Raw genomic sequence first — 10,406 nt, forward strand, 5'->3', positions numbered from 1 at the left:
CAAGAAAAACTTGACAATTAGCAAATTCTAAAACATAGAAAACTCAGATTTTGATTTACAAGTACATCTATCTATATAGGAGTTGTACTCGGTATGAGGAGAAAGATGGGCAAGGAATAGTATAACATTTAAAACTGAATACCAGCCCTTGAATGTAAACAGGAAGAGAAGGCATAAGTATACATCACTGTTTTAAACATTTTTACAATAAAAGAAAAAAGGGAAAGGGCATTGGAATATTTTTAGGTAATAAATGTATGCTTATGTTTGTACACTGAAGGAAGAAGTTAGTAGAGAAGAGAATGTTGAAGGCACAAGAAATAAAATGGAAATTTGAGAGTTTGAAATACCTGAGAGGATGGGATGGGGTGGACCCAAGAGGACATGAAAGGCATTTGACCAAATTCAATACTCATTCATTATTTTTAAATATCAAGTGAAATAGAAATTAATAGACAATTATTAATATGATATGAAAACATTCTTAACATAAAAATATTTGTTGCTGTAATGGGCTGAATTGCGTCTCCCTGAAATTTGTAAGTTGAAGCCCTAACCCCCAGCACCTTAGACCATGACAGTATTTGGAGACAGGGCCTTTAAAGAGGTGATTAAGTTACAATGAGGCCATTAGGCTGGGCCTTAATCTAATCTCACTGAAGTTCTTATAAGAAGAGGAAATTTGGATGCACAGAGAGACACCAGGGCAACATGCACACAGAGGGCAAACCCTGTAGGACGCAGGAAAAAGCAGCCATCTGTAAGCCAAGCAGAGAGGCCTCAGGAGAAACCAAACCAGCCAACATGTCAATCTTGAATTTCTAGCCTCAAAAACTATGACAAAATAAATTTCTGTTGTTTAAGTTATCTAGTCTATGGTGTTTTGTTATGGCAGCCCTAGCAAACTAATGCAGATTCATTTGTATTAAAACGTGAACCAAGCCCATTGTCTCTTCTGTTACTTAATACTGTATGGAAGAGAAAAAATGCAACTGGACAAGAGAAAGGAATTAGAGGCAGAGAATCAGAAAAGAAGAGGTAAAACTATGTGTATGCAGATGATATTATTCTATATCTGGAAACTTCAAAAGAATCAATGAAAATATACTAAAAATAATACCAGTAAAATTGCAGGAATAAAATCAGAAATCAATATACTTCATATACAAACAGTAACCTGTCAGAACATATAACAACAGATCTCATCACAATAGAAAAGTAAATAAAATTCCTAGGCAAAAATCTGACAAGAATTGTATAAAATCTATATGACTAAAGGTATAAACACACCAAAAGGATACAAAGAGATCTAACAAACAGGAAGAATTTCCATGTTCTTATATTGGAAGACTCAACCAAAATATATCAATTCTCTCTAAGTTTGTTTCAAATGTAACATGATCTCAATAAAAATAGCAATAATTTTTTTCTAGAGGAATACAAACATTATAAAGTTTATATGAAAGAATAAATAAGAATAACTTGGAAAATCCTGGAATAAACCACACAATGTGTAGCAGCTAACCCTAACAGATACAAAAACATTACAAAGCTCCTACTGTTAAATCAAGGTGGTGTTAGCACATGAGCAGAACAGTAGACCACTGGAATAGAATATAAAACTCATATAAACCCAAGAACAAGAAGAAATCTAATATTTGATGAAGGTAAGTAGGAAAAATATGGGTTTCCATTTTTTTAAATGGTGATGATACAACTAGACAATAAAACAATAAAATTAGATCCATTTCTCAAACCATAAACAGTATAAATTTCAAATGTATCCAAATGTATATATTTATACCTCAGACAAAAAGCTAGTCTGTAATACAAAGAGCTCCTAAAATTTGAGAATAAAAAAACCTACAACCCAAGAGAAAAGTGGCCAAAAGACATGACTAGAGATTTCAGAGAATACAGAAATATTAATAGTTTTTAAACATACAAAAAGATGCTAAACTTTTCTCATATAATAAATGCACATTAAAACTACAAAAAAGATACTTCAAAGAAAAAGTAGGGTTGAGACTTTCTCTTCCAACCATGAAGGAGTAACAGGGTTCAGACTTTCCCTATGCCTTAAACAACTAGAAAAATAGGATATATGAAACAACTGTTTTCGGACATTGACAAAAGGTGGCAGAAGAATCTAATACCAGGAAAAAAAGGAAAATAAATGTGATTATCCTGACTTTCTTTCTAGAGGCAGTTTCCAAACAGGGAAGCAGGGAAAGGGAAGCAACAGAGCATGGTTGTCTCACTGAACTGAGCAGACAGACTCTGGAGCTAAGGGAGCCCAAAGCAGCTAGAACCTGTGGAGGATAATACTGAAACAGAGGGAGCTTTGCAAAGAATAATTCACAGATCTGCCCAGAGTTCTCCTTGAGACTTTGGCTCAATAACAAATATGAGCATAGTTAGATTCCATGAGGCCAGGTTTATAAAAAACAAAAATTTCTTTGACAAAACCAATTACCAGAGAGCAATAAGCAGAATAATTCCCAGAGTTCACACAGCCTAGCGTCATTCAGATCCCACCAGACAGGGTGAAGAGATTTCAATAAATACATGGGGCATACCCAAGGCTACTCTAAATGTACCCTATATAGAATGAAAACTAACTTCAAAAGGATCTAACTGATCCTCAAGACACTTAAAAACCTGCCAGAAGAAAGCCCAACACACTATAAAGGAATACAACAAAATCAATAACATAAAATCTGTAATATCCACATCCAATCAAAAATTACTAGATGTGAAAGAAGCAGAAAAATGTGCCTTGTAACCAGGAGGAAAATAAGGCAACAGAAAGAGCCCATAAATGACAGAGACAATGGAATTGGTAGATAAGAACTGTACAATAAACTATTATAAATACACTCAATATGCTCAATAATTCAAAGAAAAAATGAACATATTAAAAGAAACGGAAGATATCAAAAAATCCAAATGGAACATCTAGATATTTTAAAATATATAATATCTGAAGAGAAAAAAATCATTTAATTATATTAATACTGCAGATTAAACACTGCAGAAGAAAATATCAATGCACTTGAAGACATAGCAACAGAAACTATCTAAAATGAAACACGGAAAGAAAAAAACTGACATAAGAAATGAATAAAGCCTCAGTACCCTATGGAAAAATATCAAGCAGGTTTAATTTGAGTCCCAGCAGGAGAAAGAGGGAAAGAAAAATATATTTAAAGAAATAATGGCTAAATTTTTTCCAAATTAGATGAAAATTATACAGTCATGTGTCTCTTAACTACAGGAATACATTCTGAGAAATACATCATTAGGCAATTTTGTAGTTGTACAAACATCATAGAATATACTGAAGGGGAACAAAATTTGCTATTCCGAAATGCATCTCTTTTACGTGAGAATTATTTTGGGCTGATTGAAACAAAAAACTCAGAAAGTTTTTCTTGTTTCCCCTAAACTCCTGAAAGAATTCAGATTGAAAAAAAATCTGTCTCAGGAAGCGACCTATGACTTAGCATAACTTAAACTAGGTGGTAGACAGGGAGGAACCTAGAAAAGCCTGTTTGTTGTGCTCCCCTGTGTTCTTCTGTTTCTCTGTCGCCAAACACTTGTTTTCCAAACATTTTCTCCTTTTTACCTACCTATGAATTGCTTTTCTTCCCTTTGAAGTCCCTGACTCTCCCCACCCCCAACATCTTTTATCTTTAGCTGAGGATGGTATTTAAGGTGAGAGCTTCAGCCCTTTTGGTGAGTTACTCAGTTTTCCTGGGTTTCTCCCATGTATACCTGTTATTATTTTGTTTTCCTGCTGTTAATCTGATCTTAATTCTTAGACCAGCCAGAAGAACCTAGAAGGGTAGAGGAAAATGTCTTCCTCCCATACAGTACTTACACAAACCTAGCCTACTACACACCTAGGCTATATGGTACTAATTTTTTGAGAGGACCATCGTATATGCAGTCTGTCATTGACTGAAATGTCATGATGCAGCACATGACTGTATACCCACAGATCCAAGAAGCTCCATGAATCTGCGAGCAGAATAAACACAAATAAAACCACACAAAGGTATATCATAATTAAATTGCTGAATATCAATCATAAAGAGAACATTTTAAAAGTATCCAGAGGAAAAATGTACATTACATACAGAAGAACAAAGACAAGAATGACTATAGACTTCTCATTAGAAATGATGCCAGTAGTAAGATATTGGAATGACATCTTTAAAATATGGAAACAAAATTGTCAATTTAGAATTCTATATTCGATGGAAATATCTTTCAAAATTCAAAGTGAAATAAAGGCTTCTTCATACAATAAAATCTTAGAGAATTTGTTGTCAGCTGACTGCACTAGAAGAAATGTTAAAGGAAGTTCTCTAGGCAGATGGTAACTTGGGGAGCCCCTAAAATTGTTTAAAAAAATAACCTTGGAGATACAATATAATACTCTTGGAATAATACAATAATACAATAATACTCTTGGAAAGCACCTAAAATTGTAAATGTGTGGATAAACATAAAGGTTATTTTTCTAAATTTTTAACATCCTTAAAAATAAAGCAAAGAATGATAGAAAGGGAGAGATACAGGCTACAATTTAAGGAGGGTGGTGAGTTTAGGCCTCATGGTGAAGGTGATATTTGTACAAATACTTGAAAAAGGCAGGGCCAGAGTTGTGCTTGATAATATCAGCTACTCTCCTGTCCTGTTGGGTAAACATAGCCTCAATGAAACATCCCTCCCAGGCAAAACATTCTTATTATGTACTTCAGTAACCATATCTTAGCCCAAAGCATTGGCTCTAAGGGAGAAAATTTTAGACCTAGTGAGAGTTTACAGGAGTAAAACCCCTTTCTGAGCATTTTAAGAAATCAAATGTCACACAATGAAGGTACTGTGTACATCCAATTCTGTTCTCCAAACATCCAGCTCTGGCTGCTCTAAATTCTATTCATTGTATAATTGGCTTCAGGAAGGGATCTGATAAACTCATTCCTTCAGGGACTAATAACACCGGTACATGACCACCTGTACTCTACACTTCTTATTAAGGACACTTTTATTTTAATGAGAAGAGACTTTTTAGCAAAAGCAATAAATCTCAATTTGGGGAAATTCAAGCCTCAGCAAGTTGGTGAGTTAGATATATTTTTGGTCAGAGTTAAGAGCTGGAGTCCCCTTGGAGAAGTTATGAAATCATAACACAAAGGCCAAAACCCATTTTCTTTAAGGCCTGTTTATGTTTACGAGCATATGTACACACATCAATAATGTGTTTATCCTTGTCTTTTCTCTTCAATATTCAACAAAGGCTCTGCAGTAATGGTGACTTGTTTATAGATTTTCAATTAGAAATTTGCTACCTCCTTCCGAATCATTAATAAATCCCAATTCCTGTCCTCAATCCCACTGCTCAAAATTTAAAAACACAGAAAAACAATTCATTATCACAAACTTCAAATAAGCCCCATAAGGCATACTTTCCTTGGGACTCAAGAGCAAATAAGACCTGAGGGATTCATTAAAAGTTGACTTTTCTCTAAGAACCTTGGAGGGTTCTTGTCTGGATGATGCAACACCAGGGAAAGCTGCCCTGAGCCGATGTCACTGCAGAGACTGTTGCCATGGAGGCTCCATTTCAAATGCATTTCACAGCTATTAGAGCACTCCCTCTTTTGCTTTTTTTAATTTTCCTATTTTTAATTTTTATTGAGATAAAAATCACACAACAAAATTTACCATTTTAAGGTGTACCTACTGTGGTTTTTAGTACCTTCACAACGCTGTGCAACCATCAGCACTAATTCCAGAACATCCCTGTGCCTCAAAAAGAAATCCTGTACCCATAAGTAGCCACTTTCTATTCCCTTCTACCCTCAGCCCCTGGCAACCACTAATCCGATTTCTGTCTCTATTGATTTGCCTATTCTGGTCATTTCATATAAATGGAATCTTACATGTGGCCTTTTGTGTCTGGGCTCTTTCAATCAGCATGTTTTCAAGGTTTGTCTGTGATGTCACAGGTATCTGGACATCATTCCTTTTTATGGCTGAATAATATTCCATTGTGTGGATATATTACATTTTACTTATCCATGGATCAGTTGATGGACATTTGGGTTGTTTCCACTTTGGGGCTATTACAAATAAGGCTGCCTGAAGGACAGCCAGAGGTGAGAGCTTAGGGTCTTCTCAGGTCTTTCCTGAGCATGTACCCAGCCCTGGGCATGTGTGTGGCCTTCTAGGTTCCCAGGAATATGTGGGAGCTTTTCAAAGTCTGTATTTCTCAAAGCATCTCATTCCCTAGTCTTTCCTCCCAAGCTTTTTGGTTAATCTATTGTTTGTCCCAATTCTTATCCCTTGCCCCAGGTGGCAGTGACTAATATATTTGCCTTTAAACATTTCCCACAAACAGCCTCCTCTCCCTGTAGCCACCTCAGCCCTGGGAGAGTTGCCAGTTAGGCCATATAGAGGCAAGCCCTTTGAGCTGGTCTTTCAGAGAACCACCAGACAGGTCAAAACAAACAGCCACAATTCTTGGAGAATAAGGTCTGTTATGCTCCCTCTAGTACAGGTACTTATACCAGGAACACACGCTGTTGTCTTCAAGGCCAACGCTGAGTTGGGAGCTGGAGATGCAACCGGGATAAGTTAAAGTGCCACAAAGCTTTATTATAAGAGATTCACCATTTTTTATTGATTGTGTCCCCTGCTTGCCACAGCTTTTAGTTAGTATCCAGAATTCCAAGAAAGTTGATTTTGAAAGTTTTTGCCAGTTTATTTGTTGCTTTTGTGGATAGAAGGACTATGGGAGTTTCCTACTCTGCCATTTTGGCTGAGATCACTGTAGAAGCACCCCCTTTCAAATCTGCTACATCCCAGTTGAATGACACAAATTATACAGCCTCACTAAATATTCAGAGAATAAACTTGGAATCAGTCTGTTCTTAGTACAAATCCTGGCTCTGCCACTTCCGAGCTGGGATGACAGTGGTAAACTTGTTTAACCTCTCTCTGAACTTCAAATCCCTTATCTTAAAATGAGGATAATAAACACAACTCAAAGAGTTTTTATGAACAAATGGTACCATATCTGGCACCATAATTTAAGATACAAAGCTTATGATGCAATGTAGATTTCCCTATGTTTACTGCTGCACCCATAAAGGAACATGGTTAGGGCAGGTATGTGGGAGGGGAAGGCCTGGGGTGGTGAAATCAAATGAAGCTATGTATTTTAAAATGCAATATAAAAAAGCAAGTTTTAAATAGTATATGGTCTCATCTATAATATGGTCTCATTCTAGGAAAAAATGAAACGCATATGTATCCATACAAAAATATCTGGAAGGATAGACAATAAGAAGTTAAGAATAGTAATCACTGGATAGAGGAAATATGGTGTTTTCAGTTTTTCATTTTTTCTTACCTACCTATGTTTTCTCATTTTCTTCATGCACATATATTGCTTTTGTAAATTTTAAAAATTCTTATGAAATACAGTAATAAGTCTTTCTCTTCTTTATCCCCAGAAATTCAATAAATCAATTTTACTTTAAAAAATATAATCTTACATAAAAATAAATTATAGCAAAATAGCACGTTACAGTAGAAGGCACGATGGGCTGGTGGTCAGAGGTCCTGGGTTCTAGGCCTAGTTCTGCCTCTTACTAGCTACATGACCTTGGATAAAACTTGACTGACTTCTTGAGCTTCAGTTTCCCAGAAGAGGAAATATATAATGCAGCGTTCCTCTTTTCCCCCTGTGCTGATAGTAAGACATTAAGAGAAAAGCATGTGTGCCATGATGCCTGAGTGACACAGGTGTACAGATTTAAAAGGCTACAAACTAGAAGAGTGGTTCTTAAATGTTAATGTACATCAGAATAACCTAGAAAAGTTGTTAAGACTCAGACTGCTGGGCCCCATTTCCAGCATTTTGATGGATCTGGGGGTGGGCCGAAGGATTTATATTACAAATTCCCAGGTGGTTCTGATGATACTGTTCTGGGGACCACATGTTAAGGATCACTGAACTAGAGGCCAGGGAAGAAAGCATAGGCTCTTCAGGTGCGAGTTCCACGTCACTGTTTTAGTTCTGTGACCTTGGGCAAATCTCCCAATCTATCTGCACTTGAGCTTCCTCACCAATAAAAAATACATTATAATTCCTGCTAATAAACACCATCTGCCCCCAAGATTTTTATGAGGATTAAATGATTTAAACTTGTGAAAGGAATGCATAAACTCCACTGAATTATGCAAATAGCATTAATTATATAAGTTAGGCAACTAAAGTAGCTAGAATTTAAATTATTTTTATTTTAGGAAATAAACCTCAGACACAGATGTCTGTCAGTTTAGATTCCCAACAATGAAGACCCCGTGCTTCTGGAAAGCATGTCTGAAATGTCAGTACTTTACCACTGTGGAGATGCCTTGGTTAAATACCATGATGTGAACATGTAAATAATAATAAAAACACAAGAGTTAAAATTTTTTGAAAACTTACTATTTACAGGGACTGTAATATTTTAACCTCACAATCCTATGAAGTAGCTGCTATAATAATTCCAAATTTGTAGTTAAGGAAGCTTAGGCTTCAAATAGTCAAATAACTTGCTCAGGGTCACACAGTAAAGAGCTGAAGCAGGGTTTCTAAACAATATGCTTACAATGCTCTTTGTTGATTCATCTAATTCAGACATTATTCATTGATTCAGAGCCTAGAATAATATCTAACTCTCATAATAGTTACGATGAGTTATTTGCTAAGGGAAATTCTGCCAATTAGATTTGATTTGGATTTAGTTCTCTTACATTCTTTGAACTCCCAATTCTTCTCTCCTATCCTTCCAATATAGGTACATCACAATTTTTATTTCTCAGTACTTAATGTTTACTATGCTATGATGATGTTTCTTTACTTACTGTATTTTTTCCAGAGTGAATATTGTCCCAATCACCTTCTTTTTTTTTTCCTTAAAGATTGGCCCTGAGCTAACATCTGTTGCTAATCTTCCTCTGTTTTTTTTCTTCTTCTCCCCAAAGCCCCCTAGTACGTAGTTGTATATTCTAGTTGTACCTCCTTCTAGTTCTGCTATATGGGACGCTGCCTCAGCATGGCTTGATGAGCGGTGCTAGGTCTGCGCCCAGGATCCGAACCAGTGAAACTCTAGGCCGCCAAAGCAGAGTGTGTGAACTTAACCCCTCAGCCATGGGGTCACCTCCCCCCCATCACTTGCTATGTGCCTCTTCCTAATATTTCCACATACTCCATTTTCAGGGGTAGAATGTAACATGACAATGGGAAATTAAGGATAGACAGACTTCTTAAGATCCCAATACAAAGGGTATACAGAGGAGGAGGATCTGGTTTCCCCACTCAAATCATTTTTCTTTAGATGAGTGAGAATGCTGTATTCTATTTCTAGTTCCACCTACTTCTAACCCTGACCTATCCTGAATTTTCCTGAGCTCCTCTGAGCACAGAAGGAGCAACAGATCTCATCTTTTCTTCTTAGTTCTCTTATTTTACTCAGGATAAACTACACTCCAAGCCTAGTTTGCCCAATATTTTAAGGTACAAAATTATTCTGATTCCCCAATTTTTCAAGCTACAAAACTCTCAGTTGATATAATCTAATCTTTCTTTAGTAGAACAGTGCCTCCAGTCTAGAGTCAGAGACGCTGGCTTTTTAGTAATCGTAGGGCTTCAGCCCAACTACCAATTTGTTGGATTCAATTTCATTTAAAGCAAACCTAGTTATTGACAGAAATGCACAAAGTGCTATATCCTATTTCTTTTCATCTTTTATTTTCAATACATATACCCATAAACAAATATATAATTTTTCATAAGGACATACTGTGATAATGTGCATTTTTTGTGGGTGTGTACAATTCCTTGCTCTTTATTCTTTTCCTTCTTTTTTGACTACATTACGTTCATACCACAGATAGGCCACATGCAGTCACCTAAAATAAGAGTTTCTTCATGGTCTTCTAACTTTTACATCTGTGCACACTGAAATTCCCTTAGTCAAGCTCCATCAGTACTGATACACACGCCCTATCAGGGTGCAGACTGCGCTCCGTTTCGGAAGGTTTCTCAGGAACCACCACATGATGCTCTCACCCCAACTACTGCCCACTGATTTAGCCGGTAACTAACCTCCACAAAGTGGGAAGACACCTGCTGTGTTGGATCATAGAGCTTCAAGTCCAGGGAAAAACTCAGATCAATTTCCAGATGTCTGATGACAACTCACATTTCTATAGCAACTGAGCATTTTCAAAAAGTATTTCCATGTATATTATCCCATTTTGTGCTTACAAAACACCTCAGGAGTTGATATTTTTACTTCTCATTTTATAGATAAGGACATGACTTGTCATTCAGCAAGTCC

The sequence above is a fragment of the Equus przewalskii genome, chromosome 6 (genome assembly GCF_037783145.1).
Source record: "Equus przewalskii isolate Varuska chromosome 6, EquPr2, whole genome shotgun sequence".
Taxonomy (NCBI): Eukaryota; Metazoa; Chordata; class Mammalia; order Perissodactyla; family Equidae; genus Equus; species Equus przewalskii.